We start from the raw sequence: 22567 nt of genomic DNA on the forward strand, positions 1-22567 counted from the left end.
ATCAAGGACATCATTAGATATGAGGGTCCCGCAAAGGGTTTGGTAAAAATAAGATCTACGAGATTAAAGGATTTTAGTAGTGAGTGAGTGCGTGCGCGCGCGCATGTGTTTGTCTTTTTCAAATAAAGATAAAGAGGAAGGGAACATTAAAAAAATGTTACAAGATAAGGTAGAGATAAAAAAAAATGAATTCAACGCAAAAAATAGGTATTCGATTGTTGCCTTAGCCACTTATTTTTACGCTTAATCATTTTGTTTATATCTATATTTCGCAACTGATTTTTGATAGTTTGCATGTATGAATGAATGAATGAATGAATGATTCTGTTGTTTTTTTCCCAGTTACCATAATACCTTCTATGAAATGAGTAAAGAATCTAAATTATTTTAACTATGGTGATATGCATGAATAAAACAATGACCCACCTATTAATGGCGTAATTGAAAAGAGCAACACACAAGTTGAAATGCGGACAAAAACAAACAAGTATACATTTCCTCAGTTGAAAATGACTAAATTTACAAGAACATTAGAAAATCTCAGGTCGATGTGCCAAATTGTGCTGTAAAGTTGAATACAAATAAACAAAACGTTGACAAAAATTGGTTCCCTCTATTGAAAACAAATCGTCTGAAATGTGGGACATGCTTTTTGTAAGGTCATTATGTTAACTGAAGCCTCATTTATGCCGTTCAATTAGGAAAATCATTATTAGTTTCCAACAAATCGTATTCTTTTTAATTTTTTGTCAGTGCTTAACGATTTTACAATTCAACTCAATCTTAAATCGTATTTCACATAAACCTACTATTTTAAACATATAAAGTTAAAGACAGTGTGTAAATGTAATTCAAAGAATAATGAAGTAATGCTGTAAACTTTGACATTTTCAGAATTTCAATTTCAACAGTAAGCAGTGTTAGTAATTTTCCGGTGACCACTTCCGGCATTGTTGTTTACGTCATATCAAAAAATGTCGAAAGCACTCCGGGATACATTTCGATAATTCAAACAATACATATGATACACACATATGTCTTATTAGCATCTACAGTTATAAAGAATTGTTGCATGTTCCTTGTTTATATGATTGATTTACAAGTCTTGTTTCTTTTCTGTGTATTACATTTATAAGGTCAACGGACTTAAAAAAAAAGAAATATTACAGTTTCTTGATGGTCATTGATCAGTGTTCACATCAAAAATTTGATGTGCATTTTAAGATGTTTAAATTCTTTAGCGTTTTAAGAACTATGCCTTTGCGTTTAATATGCTCTTTTATATTTGGAAAAGCGATCATATATCCGCTTATTTATATTTAATTATGTCCACCACATAATTTTATATGATAATATTATGTTCAAAAATATTTTGTTAAAAAAATACTATACATTACTATATAAGCCACTTATGTGTAAGTCATTATAAAATTCACAAGACCATGTTGCGTGTCTTTTTAAGCAAGAACTGATTATTGCCTTTCAAAATACATGCATTGTTTTAAACCTTATAATGCAACGCAGCTGATGTCAATCGTGCAAATCAAACATAAAATTTATTTTGTACTAATAATTAATGCTGAAATCGTCATATCAACATTTGACTCGTAGCATCAATATTTTTCCGTTTCTTGTAAAAACGAAACAATTTTTTTCTGTACTAGTCAGAGATACATTTTTCAAACAAATAATTGAACATTTCCTATTAAACCTACAGATGCCAATAATACCGTGACGATCACAATTAAAAGCCATCTCAGATTACAGGACATGCAGGAAGCACACTTTTGGTGCTTGTTCAGATGTGAAGAAACCAGAAGAAGTGCTATGTAAATCACAATGATATGTTAGCGAATACAATTATCTTGTAAAAGAACTTCCAGTATAAGCATACACAAGTTAATGAAAAAAGATCGAACATGTGCAACAAAGATCGCTAAACATATAATATATAACATTTACTCAAAGATTAAAATAGACGAGTTTTTAAAACCCTATTGTGTTTAAATATCCTATGTAAAATATTGGTAACACTTTAAATCACTTTAAATTGAATTATTACTTTGTGTCATGGCAACATAACGCCAATAACTTTTTTCTAATAACTATACAACATATTTGGCCCCTGTTCTGAATGGTAAAATATAGTTTCAACTTTGAAGAATAACTCTTTTTAATAAATGTACGACACATTTTGCCTTTGTTCTAAAATTGTTGTTAACGGAAAGCAGAAACAAAAAAGGTGTGTAATGTTTACGGAAGAAAACGATGTTACATGTCTTTTAATGAAATACTGTACGTTTTTCTTCTCCTTTAATAAGGCTTTAGAGGAAAAATACTTGTATTCTCTTTTGTCATCATTGATAATTATTATGAAAAAGCCTTTGAATTATATAAATCTTAACTTATTTACAAAACAATAATAATAATCAATCTGAAAATAATTAGATTTTTTTTTAATTTAATAACTTAGATCATGAGTTTAATTGAGTCTCTAAATCTGTGTCAACTTTGATTGTCTTTAATGTGTAAGCTTCTATAAATTATTACATTATTCAAGTAATATTTTTTTAAGATTAGAAACACGATTTTCTCAAATGATTATACATCTAATAGTAAGATTTATTCTACAAGTTTTGTTTGGCAAACCGTAGATATAGTTGTTTAACAGACCTATAATTTCATTTAGTTTTTTATTATATTAAAACAAGGCTTGCATTTTAATAATATTTAACATTTATTTACGCGCTTTCATTTGTTGGATATTATTATGGTTGCTTTCGCACCTTTGTTCATTTTGCACTTTCATATGGGTAATACGTATTATGTAAATAGATTGAAATTTCCTTACACAAGTTGTTATAAACATGAAAGACGTATACGTATCTAAGACGTTGTACAAGACTTTAGCCTAGTTTTTAATCTAGCATATAAGAACATCCAATTTACGTCCTAAATATTGGCGTTTAATGAGAGTGTTACAATTCCCCAATTAATGAAAGTACAGACCATGATACAAGCATTGTGTGTTTTAATAACATTTATTTCTCATTAACTGGGTTACTATGAATGATATCTCAAAGAGATTTACCATTGATGTTTTCCTTTAATGGGTATTACTCTTTCTCTGAAGCAATGCATTATTTTGCATCAAAGTTTCGAATTTACACACAATTCCAAATATCAATTCCATTTAGAAAAGTAGGCTGAAATTGTATAAAATATTATGTTCCGATTGAGTAACATCTTTATCTTTATTTCATTTTATATTTCTGTTTGTCATGGAGAACTGTTTGTTGTCTTTTTTGTTATGTTTTTGTTTTAATAAAACGGACAGGAAAGCAGACTAGAACATCGTATTAAAAGAAAACGAATAATCATAATTAAGTATACATATTACAAGATAAGAAATTTTGATATAACAAAGAGCTCCAGCTAGTAGTAGCACAATAACTGTTTGATGGTTCACTTAAAGCATTGATTTCAAAACATAACTAATCACCATCGGATCTTCACATTTTTCACATTTGAAAGAGGGTCGTAAGGTATTATAATATAAAACTACAGTGTGTATGTTACTCGCAGCACTTTTTAATATTTGACATCAGTTTTATTACAACAACATTATGACCCGTGAAATATTGATCATAATTTATTAGTCACATTATTTTAGCATAACGTCTACTCGAGAACTACCTTATTGCATGTCTGATATATAATCAAACAATGATCCTTAAACGAACTAAATACATGTTATTTATATTTTCTCAAACGTGTACGGAAATTTGATTAGGCTAAGCAATGTGTAGATTTATTGTACGAAAATGTCAAGTTTTCAGTTCTTTCTATCACTTTTAGATAAAAGACAACTTATTGCTAATACATTGCATGGAATATCTGATATTTATTTTAAATATAGTGGCACTAGTTGTTTGTTTACTTTGATCTTTGAGTTAAGGGTATATGAAATGGTTGGACTTGATACCATGGAAATGACTTTTTTTTCAATCCTTAAAAAAAAATTCTTACGCAAACCTCCGGCTATATTGTTTCCAACTGTAAAATAGAGTAAAACGTTATCCCTTAAGAACGTCTACAACTACAAAACTGAACATATTGCAAGCTCGATGATTCAGTTGACACATATAAGTAGGGGATTGTAATAATATTCTGGTAAAACTGTGTTATTATTTTACAAAATCTTTAATATGACATGTTGTACAACTTTGGATAACCAAACGGAGGCCAGCGTTTACAGTAAATGTCATTATGTGCAAGCTCTTTAAAAAGAACACAACTCTCATATTTAGTTCATTTTTGCACTAAATATTCACAGATTAATATATGCATTTTAAATTAAGTTATATGTTTTCCAACATTTCTGTTTATTGTTCGTGAATAAAGCTACTTTCCTTTTTAGTCGGCTTGCAACCCTGAAAATAAAGCCTGTTTCGACCATCGACATTATCGGTTTGTCAAAATTAATCTACCTCAGAATAGAGAAAATAAGAATCCCTAAAGAAAGCCCAACACGGCAATATTGAAAACGTTGCTCGGTTTGATTGAGCCTTTTCATGGACGGTACTGTCAAATGCAAACTACCGTACAAAATTCTTAACTTTACCAGTTAATTTTAAGTGTTGAACTCTGCTTAAGCCGGTGCTAGTGGGCGTGGACGGTAACTTGCACTTACTATTACCGTCCATTGAACAGGCTTAATCAAACCGAGCCTGCAACATTTTCAATTTCACCGTGTTGGGCTTTCTTTGAGGATTGTTATTTCTCTCTTTTTTGCCCTGTACATTGTATCTGATATTTATCTGGTCTTTCGGGATCATTGATTGATAAACACAATTATACCGAGTCAACTATTTTCACATTGTTATTGTTGTTGCCATTGCTTTTGACGGCCTTCCATTTTACAATTACAAAATGTCATAACTCGTTCGGCTACCCCCATTTGACCGACAATTTTCAAAACGCTGCCACATTCTTTTCTACAAAAAATTTAGATGACAATTCAATTTTGTAATGAAATGTGTGATTATTTGAAACTTCATACAAATTGTTAGGTGTGGCATTTTGCTGATGTTCGAGACGAAAATTCAAACTTAATGTGTTTTTCTTAGGAAAATTGTGTTTTCCATGAAAGGTTTCTTCATAATGGAAATTGTGATTAACAGGAATAATGCTTTACTTTGTGTTTTTAATTTGCACAAAAAACATATCATCACTTGCATGATAAAAGAGAATAAAACAGTTAACATGTATAAAGCGAATGATCTAAATGTGAAACGGTATCAAAGGAAAATGTATTGCCCGTTGCATACAATGTTATTGTTATCGTTGTAGTAGTAATTATGTTTTAGTTGTTTAATGTTGTTGTTGTCGTCGTCGTCGTTATTGTTTTAATTGGCATGGATGGAGTAAAATTGAGAACAACGGAATTCCTTAAGCCGAATGTTACTCTTTCGTTACATACAACAAAACATGATAGCAATTATCAAAACAAAGTACAAGATATTTCTTGTAACCTTCTTAACTGTTTACACAGTTTTTCTTTGAAATTGATATAAGGTCGCCTCTCATTCTAAACGTGGGCGTGCATTTTTTCACTTTAGCCTTTTTGTTCTGTTTAGTTAAACACCCTCGGTATCTACCAGACCGAATCAAAAATTGATAATTAAACTTTTAGATACTTCAAAGCCGACAGAAAAGTGTTATACGTCAAGCTGTGTTTACACTTCCGTATGATTTCATTAGACCTTTGATGATACAAGATTGAAATTATAAATATCGAATATTGATATTAAATCAATATTACCATGTTATAACACAGCAAAAGATTAATTCTAAAGTAATTGACTTAAATACTTAAAGACGTGTGATGATGTGCACAAATATACCAGAAGAGGATTTACTGCTAATGTAAAAAATACCAATATTATTTGCAATGTTTCAGTTGTTTACATTCTAAAATCATTGAATTAAATGCTTTCCGATTTACGCATGCAATTAAGCAAAATATAAAGCTTCTTATTGCAAGAAATATTGAAATAACAAACACATTGTCTTAGATTGTTTGTACAAATGAATTGTCCAAAGCATACTCGTTAAATATTCATCAGAATTGAAAATTCACGCAATGTAGAAATAAAAGAGTCAACACAACCATTTCCTCATCACATGTAGGAAATTCGATATTTGACAATCAAACAATGATCTTCACACGAATAAAAGACATGTAAATCATTGACACTTTCCGAACGATCTTTACGAGAATTAGTGAAACTTTGTTGTACGGAAATGACAAATTGCATTTCCTTTTATCTCTTTTTAGATAAAAAGGAACCCGATGCAATTTCACTGCATGAGAAGTCTGACTTTTGTTAATGGTGGTATTGGTTTATTTTCTCTTCTCGTTTTCTACAATTTTTGAATTAATAAAAGACACAGTCAATCAAAATGACATACTTAATTTTCTATGAAAAGAATGATACTTTCTAGGCAAACATATCCAAAGGGAATGCAATTAACGACTGTATTGTGTCCGTTAGTAAGTAGACAAGAAATTGTGATACAATACAACCGTATCATTGATTTTAAAACATTTAAGTTTGTCATGTCAGACAAATCGTGATACGTGTAATCGAAGCAGTTAAGATAAACTTTACAAGTGCATGATATGTTGCAAACATTGACACTTTTTAAATAATGGAAATTCCGCCGATATTTAACTTGCATTACGTCACTGTACAGTTCTTTTACATATATTTTGCGTTCAATTTCACATGTATGTTCTCTAGATATTTCTGTTGATTGTTAAATGCCAGGTTAGTGTATAACTTAAATGAATCCTCATGCAAATAATCTTATGTTGAAAGTAAATAAATTTATATCAGAAGTCATGTACACTCGTTATCTGTCATTCAAACATAGATACCAGGATAGAAAATCACAGACATAATATATTACAAAAGAATGTTCAAAATAGGTGTCAGTGAACTATTCATTGCTTACTATTAACATTACTATGTACTACTATCAAACTGTTTTTTTTTTTGTTTTTTTTGTTGTTGTTTTTTGTTGTTGTTTTTTTATTTTGTTTTTGTTTCTAATTGTTGTTGTTGGTGTTTTGCTGTTTTATTTGTTCTCTTTCCTAACCAATTGATTAATGTGATATTTCTCTACACCGGTATACAATATGGTTGTTGTTAACTGCCATTTAACCCGTTTGTAACAAAAAAACATTCTATTTGTTTTTTGTTAGAAAGAATCAGATAATCGCAGGGAATCCCAAAAGGATCAAACATTTGTTAAACACATATCCTTTGATAACGTTTTCTATTGTAATTTATGTCATAAAGCTTTGCAAGGTATTATACTGTCTGGCAAATAAAAATAAACTTATATGATCATAAAATCATAAGAGTCTCACTAGTACCTAACAATTCCCTCTGTGTAGTTTGTTAAAATTATTTCTTTTATACATTTAAGGTAATTTGAATTTTTTATAAACTATTTCATTATTCTTTTTATCACAGCCACAATAAACATGTCTTAAAATATATTTATGCAATAAAGTATTTTGAATAATTCTACTGAATGGAATATGGAGTAGAAAATGAAATCTAAAACACATACGGAGAAACAGTTACGGCACTGTGTTTCTTTTCATTAACCAACATATTGACACATTCAGAATTTCAGACCTAATTTGTAGATCTAGTGTCAGATGAATATCACCAAAATGTCGCCATTTGAAAATTCATATACTTCTCATTTGTTGTTTTAGAAAAAGAAGAAGTTATTCTACGGACAGAAAATGTTTCTACGCGAAGTAAAAGGTTGCATTGCAATATCAATATATTGAAATTGATTTAGATTTGTATGACATTAACGGTCCAAGGTAAAATGTAATTTCTATAATTAATTATTATGATCACTCGGTTTCAAAAAAAGAAATACTTAATTTTAATCTGATCAACTCTTATTAGTTTTGAACACATCTCAAACAATGGCAACCATGTACAAATGGATATTGATAAACAAGCACGTAATCTGGTTACACCAGTATTCACAAATATCATCAGAATGCTTAAATCGAGTTTGCAAATAAATTGCTTAAAATAAAAAGCACATAAAACATGGGAGAGCGATACATTCTAAACAAAGTCACCACGCAGTCCCACGTGCACATGCATGACCATCGGTAAAGGCATCCAGCAGAGCAACAAACAAAAAGGAGGGTACAAGGTCGATGAATCGACAGGACCGACTACTGACATAAAGGGACACATATTGTGTATTTTCATAAATTTGATCACGTCTAAACAATAGAAAAGGGCGTGGACGGTAACTTGCAATTTCCAGTACTATCCATGAACAGGCTCAATCAAACAGAACCTGCAACATTTTACAATTTTGCCGTGTTGGGCCTTCTTTAGTGGTTCTGTTTTTTCACTATTTTAGTGATAGAAAATATCTATAACTGTTATAATGGAGATAAAAGAGAAAAGAAATATTCAGATATCTACTATAATTTGTGCATTTGTCTATACACTGTTACATCCTTTTATGGTTTATCTGGGAAATAACCTTTCTTTGAGCTTTAGATTATAACTGATATTTTCTTAAGCAAAGTTTATTATCAGTTGTGTGTTTTACAAATTCTGGAGGTCCTAATCCATTACGCAAAATTTTCTACAAATTCAACTTCAGATTTAACGCATAAAACACTTTTGTATATCTATGGAAAATGACAAAAGACACTACTGGTATTTTTATTTTCATTTCAGATAATGATAATAGAATTCATTCTGACTAGCATTGGTGATTTTATCCCACAAAGAAATTTCAGAAACTCATGACTCGTGAAACATATGTTACAGTTTTCTCTTTAATGAACCATAGAATTGTCAGACTCTGACCTATATGGTATCTGGTGTCAAACATCAACACAATTTACGACAAGATTGAAGTGAATTGATTGTAATCAATTTCGTTCTCCACCAGAATATTTGGCATGTGTCAAAAAAAAAAACACGCGCAGACTTAACGATTAAAGCAAATAGTTGGAATATCACTAGCAGTATCTCATGACTGTTTTTAGCAGAATATTCTAGAAAGTTGTATTGCGACTTTAGAAAAACGATTAGCAAACGGGTGCACGATCTACTGGGGGGAAAAGGATGAAACTATAGCATCTATCTAAATAAGAATCTCTTGATTTTATTTCATTACTATATAACCCGATTCTATTACTTTGTTAATGTACTCTATGGCAAAATTACAAACATTTTGATTTACTGCATAACATTTTTCATTTAAAAATAAAATCTATCTTCTGCTCTGAAATTTCGAGAAACAATTCAACGGTTTTTCGTTTTTTCCCAATTATTGGCCACTCATGTATTAGTTGTAGTCATCCACAACTTTTGAATAATAGAAAAGGTAATAAATATATATATATAGTTTTGTAATTTTTTAAGTTACTTCTTAACCATAATTGCTGGAAGCCTTAGAGCAAAAATGTCTTTACTTTCTCATGAAACATAAATTCAATTTGTTTCCGTTCTAGAGGAGTTATTAGAAACAAATCACAAACTATGAAGACGAAACCATATTCACCTAAAGGGACAGCAAATAAATAACTATTTTCTTCTTTAGTAAGGGAGAAGATGAGTTAATTGATATTTTAATCATGTATTTTAGGAATATGAAATGTTTATCATCTGACATAAATAGTTTGATATAAAGGTAGCAAACATATTTGAATATCATAGAAAATACTGAACATTTATTATTAAGTGTTCTGATTATATTTATTTAAAAAAACAGTCACTCTTTTTAGTTGTAATTTTAACATTGTCATTTATTTGTCTCTTACAATTCATTGCCGGTTGTATTTTGATTTTTTTTCAATTATTACTTTATTGTGGCTTATTATTCGTTCGTGCAGGCAATGTCGGCCAAATCTTGAACAGCAAGGCGAGGAACGGAAGGAAAGATTTGTCTAATAACAAACAAAGTAAGACCAAAATTCATTTCCCAGACAGATCACATTGCCTGTGTTACTTTGCAGATAAAAACACGTTATTTGGAACCATATTGTTTGATTTGTTTAAATGCAATGTAGCTAAACAGGTTTCATCAAACTATGTTGTTTTTTATGAATAAAAAACTCACCACATAATGTTTGTAAAAGAACATTTGATAGCTTAAATAGCTTAACCTCTTATTGATGGAAAATACCATGTACGTCAATAAGCGGCTTATATTTTGTACATATGTTCATATTAACCTGTTTCCCTGAAGTCTTGAATATACATACATTATTTTCAATCATTTATACTTAGTGTCGGACAAGTTTGAATGGAAAATTCCATCTAAGTTCAATAATGTAATATATGTGATCTAAGGCAGAATGTCATTTATCTTTTAAAGACAAATACACGACACGAAATTTGATTTCTTTTAAAATGTACTATGACATGAAGGGGTTTAACATAATTATGATGTGTTGATGTCAAACAGTAGCAATGCATTTAGACGTCAAATGCGAATGAATAGAGAAGAATGTATCATGCAATTAATCATTTTTCATTTTTAACACCAAAGCAAATTTGAAACCTTAAATCATTTTAATGTACTGAAATAAACTCTATTTACCAATAATATGACGTGAATGTTATAAAGATAGACGTAGAGACAAACGTACTACATGCATTTCTAACTACTGACAGATAGAGAGTTTGTTGCTGGTTTGTTGTTTTTTTTAACAATGAACATTTAAAGAACGTGTGTATTTTTGACGTCTGAGATTTTCATTAAGAATGTTTCAAATATGAATAAAGCTATATGTTGTCATGAGGTTTGTAGATTATTTTATTTTAGCCTTATATTTAAGTAAGCGTATGTTATCGAAATTGATTAGATATTGTGATATCAATTTCTTATTTATGCATTATTCAATTTACTCATCATTTTAAAGCAGAAATCTAGTTATGGCATGGTATTATTTGATATCGATATTGTTATATTAATGCATTATTTTCCTTATACATTAGGTTAAAGCAGATTAATCAAATTTGTTATTATCTATTTATTTGAGAGAGGGGTTTTAATTTCAATAGCTTTTGTTTAATTATATTCGATTTTATACATCACACGTTCTAATTACGATTTTTGTTACCTTTGACCTAACAGTAAAGAAAACCGATAACATTAAAATAATTTTATAGTAGAGAAATCAACTCCAAAGCAAAACAGAATAATCAAATTATTGTGTTTTGCCACTTGTTGTATAGTTTGAAACTGCTGAAATTTCTGTCGTTTTTATTTTCTTTTATTTTCTCTAATCACTTAAATTATTTTTACACTTAATCATATTTTTATATGTAAATATTATATATTTACATGTACAAATAAATCATTTGTGTGTCTTTGATATTCGTCAAGGTTCTTCCAATTGATAGAAACAATCGACATGGGGATCTAGTTTGAAAACATTTATTTCTACTGTAAGTTCCTTCTACCTGTTGCAAAGATGTGAGGAACGCTAAGCTTTACAATTGTAGAGCAATTGTCTAACACATACTTTAAACAATGTCGATAGCTCATGATTTTATAACAGGACGTACAGAACAGAAACGTTATTTATGACTTCTACAAAATACATCGTCATACACAATACACTCAATCAAATATATTTAAATTTAAGTCACATTCCATGATAATACCATAGTCAAGTGTTAGCAGAGCATATATTTTTATTGTTTAATTCATAATTCCGTTAACAGGTTAACACAAATCATATCAAAATATGAGCAAACCAAAATGTATTCTATATTTAAAGTTAGACATTATGCAATCAATAATAATTTATCTACGCTTTGTTACACATAGGATTAATCGTGAATCAACGATGTGTAACTGATATTCTCATAGCCAATGCTTCTCGTATATAACAAGCAAGGTTACGTCAAATAATCTTATTATCACTATTTAATAATTCTAAAAATTTATGCATGCTAGGTCTAACGTAGTAAAATTTCTTAATGTATTATTTTCTTAGGTCATTGTAACAAGTGCAAACCAAAACAAAATGATACTCATCTTGAATATCATGTAAACTACAGTAAATAAAAAACGTCCATTTCTTGGTATCTTATTTTAACCATAACGACCAGATTGTATAAGTAATGGATGTGCTGATAATCTTGTTCTACTAATATAATGCCTAAGGCTGCTAGGTAATAAATCCAGATATTTTTCATACTGGAACACATTTTTTATATCCTTGTTTAATTAAAAAAAACAAGACTATTCACAATATCACATGCCAGCTTTGTACAAAGGAATCAATTAAACGCTGCTTGAATTCTATTAAAAACAACTTACTAAATAAAACCCCTTGATTATGCCATACATACATAAAACCATACGACGACAATACATCTTTAACGCTTGAAAGCCAATTTTCTCTTAACATTTAAATAGTCATCATAAGATATATTATAAATTTCTTTAAGAATAATATTGTCTGTTTGTATTAATTTAAGCCAAAACTTTATTATCCAATGTATAAAGGATAACGAGCTAGCTCACCATAAACCGCTACATTACATGAATATATTTTAACATTAAGTATTATTTTACAAAACTTAAGACGGACTCTTTCAATTTATTTTGACTTTTTCTTTTTTTCTCCTGGACTCCTGGTGGCTGGTCCTTATTGCTGGGTCGTGTGGGGTTGCGTTCTTTGAACGCTGATTTTCCTTGTTCATCTTGTTTACCATATTTTACTATCCACAAATTTCCGATGCATAACAAAGAATGAATCCGACAAACGCATCAAATAATTGACATAATATTTTGGGATTAAGTTAATGCTTTTTTCAATTTATAAGTAGAACATTTAATGCTTTTAAAGCTTTTCCTAATATCTGTTCCAGATTTAAAACAAGCGTACCCGTGTAATTAAAAACAACTCCAAGGTTATTAAAGTTACTAACTATTTCGAGATTTTCACAGTTATACAAAAATTCTTCATTAGATAACAGTAGTAGGGATTTATTTTCCAACTGTTTTTTAGTGTTTCGAAATAGTGTATAGAATAATTATTGACAATTTTATGTTAATTTTAGTGTGTGAAATTTGTTTTATATAATATATAATTTGTAAACAAGATACATAATGAATATTGATCGTAAAAGGCAGTTGGATTAATATAACAAACTATATTGTGAGAATTTGCAGTAAAAATGACAAGATTGGTGTTATCGTCTCTTCTTCCGATTAGCGTTGCTCTTTCACATGTATTCTTTCATTGATCAAAACTGTTTTTCTCCGTTCCGCTGTCACACTTTACTCGACATGGTTTCCGAGTAGGATTGATTGATGCAGAATATCCTTTTTGATGGTTATAAAAGGATGATAGTTCTGTTTCACATGCTTCAAATGTTCTCCATGGTAAAAAAAGTTTTAATCGTTTGATTTCAATCTGCCAAGGCACAATAATCACTCAAATTGACAACAGCTATATAAATTTTACAACAAAATATTGATACAAATAAAGACTTTGGTATGCTTTATGTTTTTTATCTATTTAAATGTAAATACTTAAATACTTAATTGATAAAAAGTGCAACACTTTGTAAATGGTATACTAGGTGATGCTATTGCAAGTTTAGTACGATTTTGACTTCGTTTAATAAAAGTGAACTTAAAGCACTGGGAAAGGCCTCGCTCTGCGGAGACAGTGATTTGATTAAATCACCGCTCTCAGCACGGCACTATGAAATTGACATATCAAACCCCTACTATTGTGTCGCCAAAGACACCGCATTAATTCAGCTATGCGGGTAAAATATTGCCTGACGTTGATGGTTTGTGACTGCTACATAATATACATGTTTCAAGAACTACAATGTTTTCTTTTGCTGCAGTTTGATCAAATTATTTTGAAATGAGATTTACATAATAATAAATAAATATACACTAGTTAAATGTTGTCATGAGGCGATATCATTTTATCTTCTTATCTTTACTTGTTAATGTAACCTCGACATTTGTCAAATATAAAAAATATGGAAAAATTTACAAAAGTACATTCAGACTGAGAGTTCACGTAAATTATGACTTATTATATGGACAATAAATTTCCTATAATAATTAAATTCATGTAGTTCATCGAAGATTTATTTTATCTGCCATATGAGAACAAAGATTAAAAATGTAGAAAGATGTCCAAAGACAAAATTCTGTCGTACAGGACCACCAAAAGACAACCAGAAGGAAACCGAATAAATACAAAAGAGAGAACAAACAGGCGAATCATGCAGGAGGAAAACAATTATTGAAAGCAAATGACTATAGGTGATATTAATCCAATCATGCTCATCCAAATTGAGTACACAGGTAAAAGTCAAAACAACATTACATTTTGCCATAATTGTGTTCAATTTTATATATTACGATGCAAAATAATCCACGTGACCCATGGGAATTTCTATAAATATATTTTTTTTTAAAGAGTAAAGCAGTTCTTTTATGATTAAGGTAGTTTTTATGTTTTATTACATTTAATCCATAACATGTTTATTTATCAAATATTGGTCAATCACCATTATAATTAATCTTTTGAAATAATTATATTGCTAAATCAACTCAACTTGACAGCCAAAAAAATGCCTATGATGTTATATTTACTTAGTATACAGAGAAGAACTTTAAACGATAAAGGGTGAAATATGGAAAACAAGATCAACAAGCAACGGTGGCGTTCAATGAACGCAAACCCCACACCGCCAAGCAACAAGGACTAGCGGCCAGGAGCCCAGGAGGACCCCAAACAAAAACAGGACAGGGCACAAGGCAGGGCATGGACAGGATAATCACTTAATAATACATAAAAGGAAGTTTATATCTTTTTGAAAAGGCAGAAGTACTGTGACAGTTCTAAGTAATTCTCACTAGAGAATATACATCGCTTACATTCTTGGAAATTTTAGAACTAAGTGAGAGTTCTTTTTATTATTATCTACAATGAGAAATGAACGATGGCAGGAACAACACAATTTGTTACAGTCCTTCCTAACTTGTATTTGATGTCAAATTAAAAAAAAAAACACCTAGATTACAACAAACGTAGGTCTTATTTAAATTTATTTCGAACATTCTCGTCCAGAAGTCTAACTGAAAAAAAAAAGATTTATAAACAATCAGTCACTATTGCCGCGTTATTGTCATCTTAAACAATGTCAATTCGTAACTGGTTATATATTACTGGACGTTTATAGACTCCCTTGTCGCAATTATTTTTACGTGTAGACCATGTCGGTCATATCAGAACAATAAAGTGAAGACGAAAGGAAAGATTTGTCAAATAACAAACAAAATGAAAGTCCATTGCCCAGACAGATCACAATGCCATTGTCTCTTTTGAGACGAAAAGAAAAAAAAACGTTAATTGGCATGACGTTGTTTTTTTTTTTTTTTGTATGAATACAAATGTTGCTGAACAAACAGGCTTCCTCTGTGTTACTTTTTATATATAAGTGAATTTTACAATATCTCCATTTTCTTAGAGCACATTTGATAGCAACAAATATCTTGGCCTCTTATACACGGCAATACCATGTATGTAAAGAACCGTCACATATTTGTTACACAAATGTCCACATAATAATTGCAAAATTTCTCTATTTTAACAAGCCAACCTTAGGCTTCTTATATAAAATGTAAAAAAAATGAATCTTTAGCTATAGTCGCCCTTTTTAAATCACAATTTTTGTGTATCGTCAAACTTTTCTATATATCTAAACCTATCACCCTGAAGCAATGTATATACATGTATATACTTAAGAAAGTCTTTGCCTCGAACTTTTCAAAGAAAGAAAGAAATGATCTATGTATACTAAGGAAATATATGTATTAAAGGACAAATGTCATTTATTTGTTCCTCGATGCCGATTAAGATGAAATGCTTGAAAAGAAATTTTCTAAAAAACGTCCTCTTTGATATTAAAGAGATTGTCCTAGAAAGGTTGCTTATTTCGAACAATAGTAATATACGAAAAGATAGGAAAAAAAACTTTATTATGCAAAATATATGCTTTTTTTCAATAAAAAATAACCTAGAAAATTAGAATTACATCTCCATATACCGAAACGTACACTTTTAAACAAGTGCATGAAGAAAATGCTTGAATAATGGAGGCATGAATATGTTCATGCATTACGCCGGCACCCTTTGAATCTTTTTGTTTATCAAAAGTCAAGTGGTTAACCGAGATGATTAATGATAATCGGCTTGGTGGTTCGAATGTACAAATGGCAGATTATCAATAATAACATCGTTGCTTATTTGCGAAAAAATAGAAATATAGCCTTAATCTTTTACTGAAATAATATTTACCAAATATCAGTGTAATTTTTCAATCAATTTATTTTTACCAGTATGGAGGCACTACCAAACGACATTCATTCTTAAGTACATACCTGTGTATTACTTGCAATGGTTTCTTTCAAATGTGTCCGATATAGACAATAAGTAAATATGATTGAAATAAACGACAGGCTTTTGTATATATTGTAAAAGCTTTATGTCACAAATGGTTACAAACCCATGAGTATCATGGTATACAATCGTTCATTTTACAAATAAATATTGATCAGTTGATCAATGCTAACATAAAAAGCGGGCGCATTATGGCTTCAGAGAAATAGGTTCATGAGAAAAAAAAAGATAGAATGAGTGTGATTTATGTAGGAAAGGAATTGGCATTTCTAAGTATTCTCTTCATTAAATATATTTATTTGTCATTTTAGATAAGCAGCATATGTTTTTGGCTTTTTATAAGAACACTGTTGTCGTCAATAAGATGATGATAAGAAACTTGTTGCAATTTATTAACTTTTAAAGGTTAGGTATTCGTGAATCATAATTTTACACTTTTTAAATTCACAGTTAGATGAAATCTGCTCAACATAATTTGTATTTCTACAAATAAAACTAATGTCGTATCATTTCAAGTGTATCCCCTACGCAAAATGACAATATGATCTATTTGAGAAATAAACTTTGCTTTCATTATCGCTTGACAAATGTCATTAATCTTACCATCCGATCTTTGTACTGTTGTTCTTATATTTTATGTTCTTATTTGATCGGCATGGAAACAATATCAATTGTCGCAAATTAGTTTTTCTTTAAGTCATACTGGTCAAGAAAAAGCTCCAATTAACAAAAACATCACATTGTTTTGAAATAATTCACATTTCCAATTATTAGGAAAGTATATAACTAACAATTTATACATAAGTAACTCGTGTTGATAAAATGGTGTATACAAAAAATCATCAAACTGTTTCTTGCAATTTTTAATGCAACAGAGGCAAAAAAGATCTGACAAGTCGGACTTGTAATTCATTTAGGATACACAGTTGTTTCCTTATATTGAACAAAAATTAATTATACTTGTACTACCTGATGCACATTTCTCGTGTTTTATTTGACATTTTCCGGACATAAACAGGTGTGTCTTGCCGTTTCTGTATGACAGCATGGAATTACTTGACACATTACGACCACTTAAATTAATTAAAGTAAATGCTATCATTAGAAAGCTTTTGAAAATAAATTTTCGTCCTGGTGATTAACTGAAATCGTCTGAGACTTAAAGTATTAAAATGAAATTACACCTGGTATAACTTTGATGTAGTTTTTTTAATTTATTGATGTTTTATTTATCTATATATAATAAAACATATAAAAGACAAAGCACACCAACGTTTCTGGAGTTTTTTTGTTGTTGTTTTTTTTTTCGAGTAAGTATTTTCTCTCAATATTTTTCATTACTTCTAAAAAGTAAAATGCATAATTTGTCGGCCTAAAGAGATTGTAATTAAACATCAAAACAAACCTTCATCATCGAACCATGTGTGTCATTTATTTACAACTTCAACAACGAACATTTTGCATCAATCACTTGAACTAGGAAATCATGTCGTGTGAAGTCAGACAGCGGAACTGAGACAAGCAGCTAACATCAATGAAAGCATACACAATGAACAAGAAACAATCACATTAATCTTGTCATTTTCTTTCAGTGAGATGTCACGATACAGGATAAATGGCCCATGTGTTTTTATATCGTTAAAATGTTTGGCAATGCACCCTCGTTAAGTTCTTATTTATTAACCGGTTTTAGTATGAGATTTCAGACATCATTTGCTGTCATTATTTATTACTTTTAGTCTATTTTGCACTTGATTACAAAATCAAAGTGTATGATTTTATAACCAAGTCGTTACATATAAAAATTGATAACTGATGACAGCAAATGAGGTACAAAATCAGTTAATAACTCAAAGATTATTGTCTGATTTTTTAACCTGTCAATTATGAATACATTTAAGCACTTATTTAAATATTCGAGCCCACTTCGATTCTGTCCGTATAGTTTACGATAATCAATATCAAGTATATAAGTAATGTTTGGAAAAATCACACTAGAGTAATGTATATGTTCTCGTCACATCCGCAATAGCTCAGTCGGTAAGTGATTACCTCATTTTAAGAGTTCAGTTGTTTGATCCATAATTTTGCCATTGTTTTTAGACCTTTTCTTTCTTTATTTTTGAAGTATATTATAATGAAAATGGGCAAGTGCTTGCAAAGTTGTCTACACGGATATAAAACAACTTAAAAACACCGATTTGTCTCTTTTTTGTATTTTACGGCACTGAAATGACATTTATTTATTTTAATACGAATGATTTTAAATATTAACAAGAGCCACCGCCGGGCGGGGGCAACGCTCGACTTTTTACTTTTTCTAAACGCAAACATAGAAAGGTTTGAACATATATTGACGTTTCCTTTTTATAAATTTAGTTGGTCTGTCTTGTCACATTAGTTTTGTTTATATATTTTGTATATATATATATGAATAGAAACATTAAGCATATTTCTAAAAAAAGCAACAGTACGCAATTTCTTAAAAAAGCAACATGACGCAATTTCTAAAAATAGAAAAAATGTCGCAATTTCTAAAAATAGAAAGAAATGACATAATTTCTAAAAATAAAAAAATGACGCAATTTCTAAAAATAGCAACAATGATGCAATTTCTAAAAATAGAAAAATTGATGCAATTTCTAAAAATAGCAACAATGACTCAATTTCTAAAAATAGAAAAAAATGACGCAATTTCTAAAAATAGAAAAAATGACGCAATTTCTAAAAATAGAAAAAAATGACGCAATTTCTAAAAATAGAAAAAAATGATGCAATTTCTAAAAATAGCAACAATGACGCAATTTCTACAAATAGAAACAATGATGCAATTTCTAAAAATAGGAAAAAATGACGCAATTTCTAAAAATAGAAAAAATGACGCAATTTCTAAAAATAAAAAAAATGACGCAATTTCTAAAAATAGAAAAAATGACGCAATTTATATATATATATATATATATATATATATATATATATATATATATATATATATATATATATATATATATATATGTGTGTGTGTATGTGTGTGTATATATATTCATGCATATATATATATATATATATATATATATATATATATATATATATATATATATATATATATATATATATATATATATATATATATATATATATATATATATAAATATACAAAAAATGAAAACAAGTGCCGGAAAAAAGTCACATATAAATAAAACAAAAAACACAGTCCATGAGTTAACTTATTTAATTATTTGCCAACCGGTTTCTCTTATGATCATCAGGGCAAATGTGACGTCGTCGCATAGTAACGACGACGTTTTTGTGTACACATGTGTACGCATAATCTAAAAATAGTAACGTCATTATATAGTATTAAGTTTTGGATTAAAAACATCAATAAAATAGCGTTCTTTAGATAACCTAGCTGAAACGTTTTTACTGTGAAATTTATAAAATGGGAAAATACAAAATTTCGGGTCTTTTTTAGAGCATTTATCTAAATGCTCACTTAAAGGTAATTGTCTGGTTGATGGGTCTCTTATCTGCTGAGCATGAACAGTTTTTTCTGTTTCTGAGTTTGTCACCTGTTTGGCCTATGTAAAATTCTTTGCAGCCGTTGCAAACTAAAACATATAAAACATTTTCAACAGTACAGTCCATATTTTCTTTTATATGAATATTTTTATCCTGAAGTTTTAAAGAATATCCTTCTATTAAATAATCACAGAGGCCACACCTCTGTTCGTTGCATTTTTTAACACAGGGCATTATATTGTTTTCTTTAAATTCTGAACTTATTAAAATGCTTTTTAAATTTGGTAATTGTCTTTTGCATTTTATTATGTTGGTGTTGCTTATTATCTTTTTCATTTTTTCATCATGTTTCAGAATTTCATGTTTGTTTTAATTATGCCAAACAATTCTCTGTTTTTCGGGTTTACATGTTGAAAATATATGGAAGAATTTTGTTTTTGGTTGCTCCTTAACTTGAAGTAAGGTGGTTCGGGGAATCTCCAAAGCTTTTTTTAATACCAGTTTTTATAAGTTGAATTGGAAATTTTCTCTTTTAATTAGAGTGATGGCGAGTTCCTTAAGTCTAATCTTAAGTATTTCGTTATCAGATACAATTGCACATATTCTCCTTGCTAGCGAAAACGGGATATTTGTTTTAATGTGTTTTGGATGACATGATTTAAAATTTAGATATTGTTTAGAATCAGTACTTTTAAAATATACATCAGTGACTATATATGTTCCTTTCTTAATAACCATTACATCTAAAAACTGAAGTCTGTCTGTACTTTGTTGTTTCTTAAATTGTATATCTTTATGAAGTGAATTAAGTATTTTTTCAAAATATAATAAATCAATTAGAGATCTTTGCCAAAATATAAAACAATCATCCAAAAATCTTTTCAGTTACATTGAATATAATTAGCAAAATCTTCACCTTTCTGTTTGTTAATTTCTGAATACAATGTTTCTTTCTAAATAACCTAGTACAAGTGTTGCATATGTTGGAGCAACCTTTGTCCCCATGGCTGTACCTTTTACCTGACTATAATATTGATTATTAAATGAAAAAATATTATTTTGTAAAATTATTTCAAGGCCATTTAATATAAAGCTCTTATCAAAACGATGTGTAATTAATTCTGGGTACTTATTTAACCAAAATGAAATGGCTTCTAAACTAGTTTATGGGGTATATTTGTGTACAAACTTACTATGTCAAATGAAATTAGTTTGTACTTTCTTCAACTTTCTTTGGTATGTTATTCAGAAAATCAATATCATCTCTCAAGTTACTTTTAACTTTTCCCACAAAAGGTTTTAATAAATTATCTAGAAATGAACTTAAATGGTAGTTTCACATTGAGGACCAGCAACTATAGGTCTAAATGTTAAGTCTTCCGGATTAAGTATTTCAATATATTCAGAGGCTTTTGATTTGCATATTTCTGGAATAATCTTACTTTTATGAATTTTCGGAAGTCCGTAAAATGTACTTGGTTTTGTTTCAAATTTAACAGAAAGTCAATCTCATTTTTTTGTTAATTTGGTATTTTTGCTGATTAACTCTTTTATTTTTAAAAAAGTTCCCTTTTTATTAAAATCAGTTATAGATTTGTAGTAAGATTCTTCTTTTAACATTTCTAGAATTTTTTCTTTTATAAAAGTCTACATTCATAATTACAATACCACCACCCTTATCTGCTTCTTTTAATAATTATTGTGTTATTTCTGCCAAGTGATTTAAGAGCTTTACGCTGGTTTAAAGTTAATGTATATGTTTAATGTTCTTTTCTTCATTTAAAACACTTGAACACCAAGTATTAGTTGTTGATATATATGTATCTAATTTTCCATTACGACCACTAGGTGGATGAAATATGTTTTATTCCTGGCCAAAGAAGCATCTTTATTCTCAGTTTCATCAAATATTCAAGCAATCGTATTTTACGAAAAAAATTCTGAAATATCATTATTAAGTTCTCTAGGATTATTTTTTCTGGTGTTGGTGTAAATTTTAGACCCATCAACAATACACTTTTTTCATATTCTGAAAGTTTTCTATTTGAAAAAATTATATATTATTGTAAATTTTGGATACGTTTCAACTAGGTTACCTTTTTCTACATTTCGCATGTCCAGTTGTGGTCGGCCTCCAAAAAAGAACAAAAATCCTCTGGCCTGACCACATCATCTTGTGAAAGTTTGGAATTGTTTGACTTGTTTCGCCATGCTTTTTGCTGTTGTTGATTATAATTGTTTCGTTGTTGATGAAAAATTCATTCTTCTGTTTTGTTGTTGACCAAAACTTCTTTGGTTTTTGTTGTTGACCAAAACTTCTTCTGTTTTGTTGTTGACCAAAACTTCTTTTGTTTTGTTGCATTTCATTACTGTTTAATTTTGTAATAAATTCTTGCACAAGTTCTTTTAAATTCTCCGAATTTCTTTGATTACTATTTCTTGATTTGCTACGCGCTCTCCCGTTAAACGGTCTTCTTTTTACTGCCTCTGCGTATGACATAGGTTTTTCCTTTTTATTTCACT

The sequence above is a fragment of the Ruditapes philippinarum genome, unplaced genomic scaffold, assembly GCF_026571515.1.
Source record: "Ruditapes philippinarum isolate M1 unplaced genomic scaffold, ASM2657151v2 ctg1316_1_1_1_1, whole genome shotgun sequence".
Taxonomy (NCBI): domain Eukaryota; kingdom Metazoa; phylum Mollusca; class Bivalvia; order Venerida; family Veneridae; genus Ruditapes; species Ruditapes philippinarum.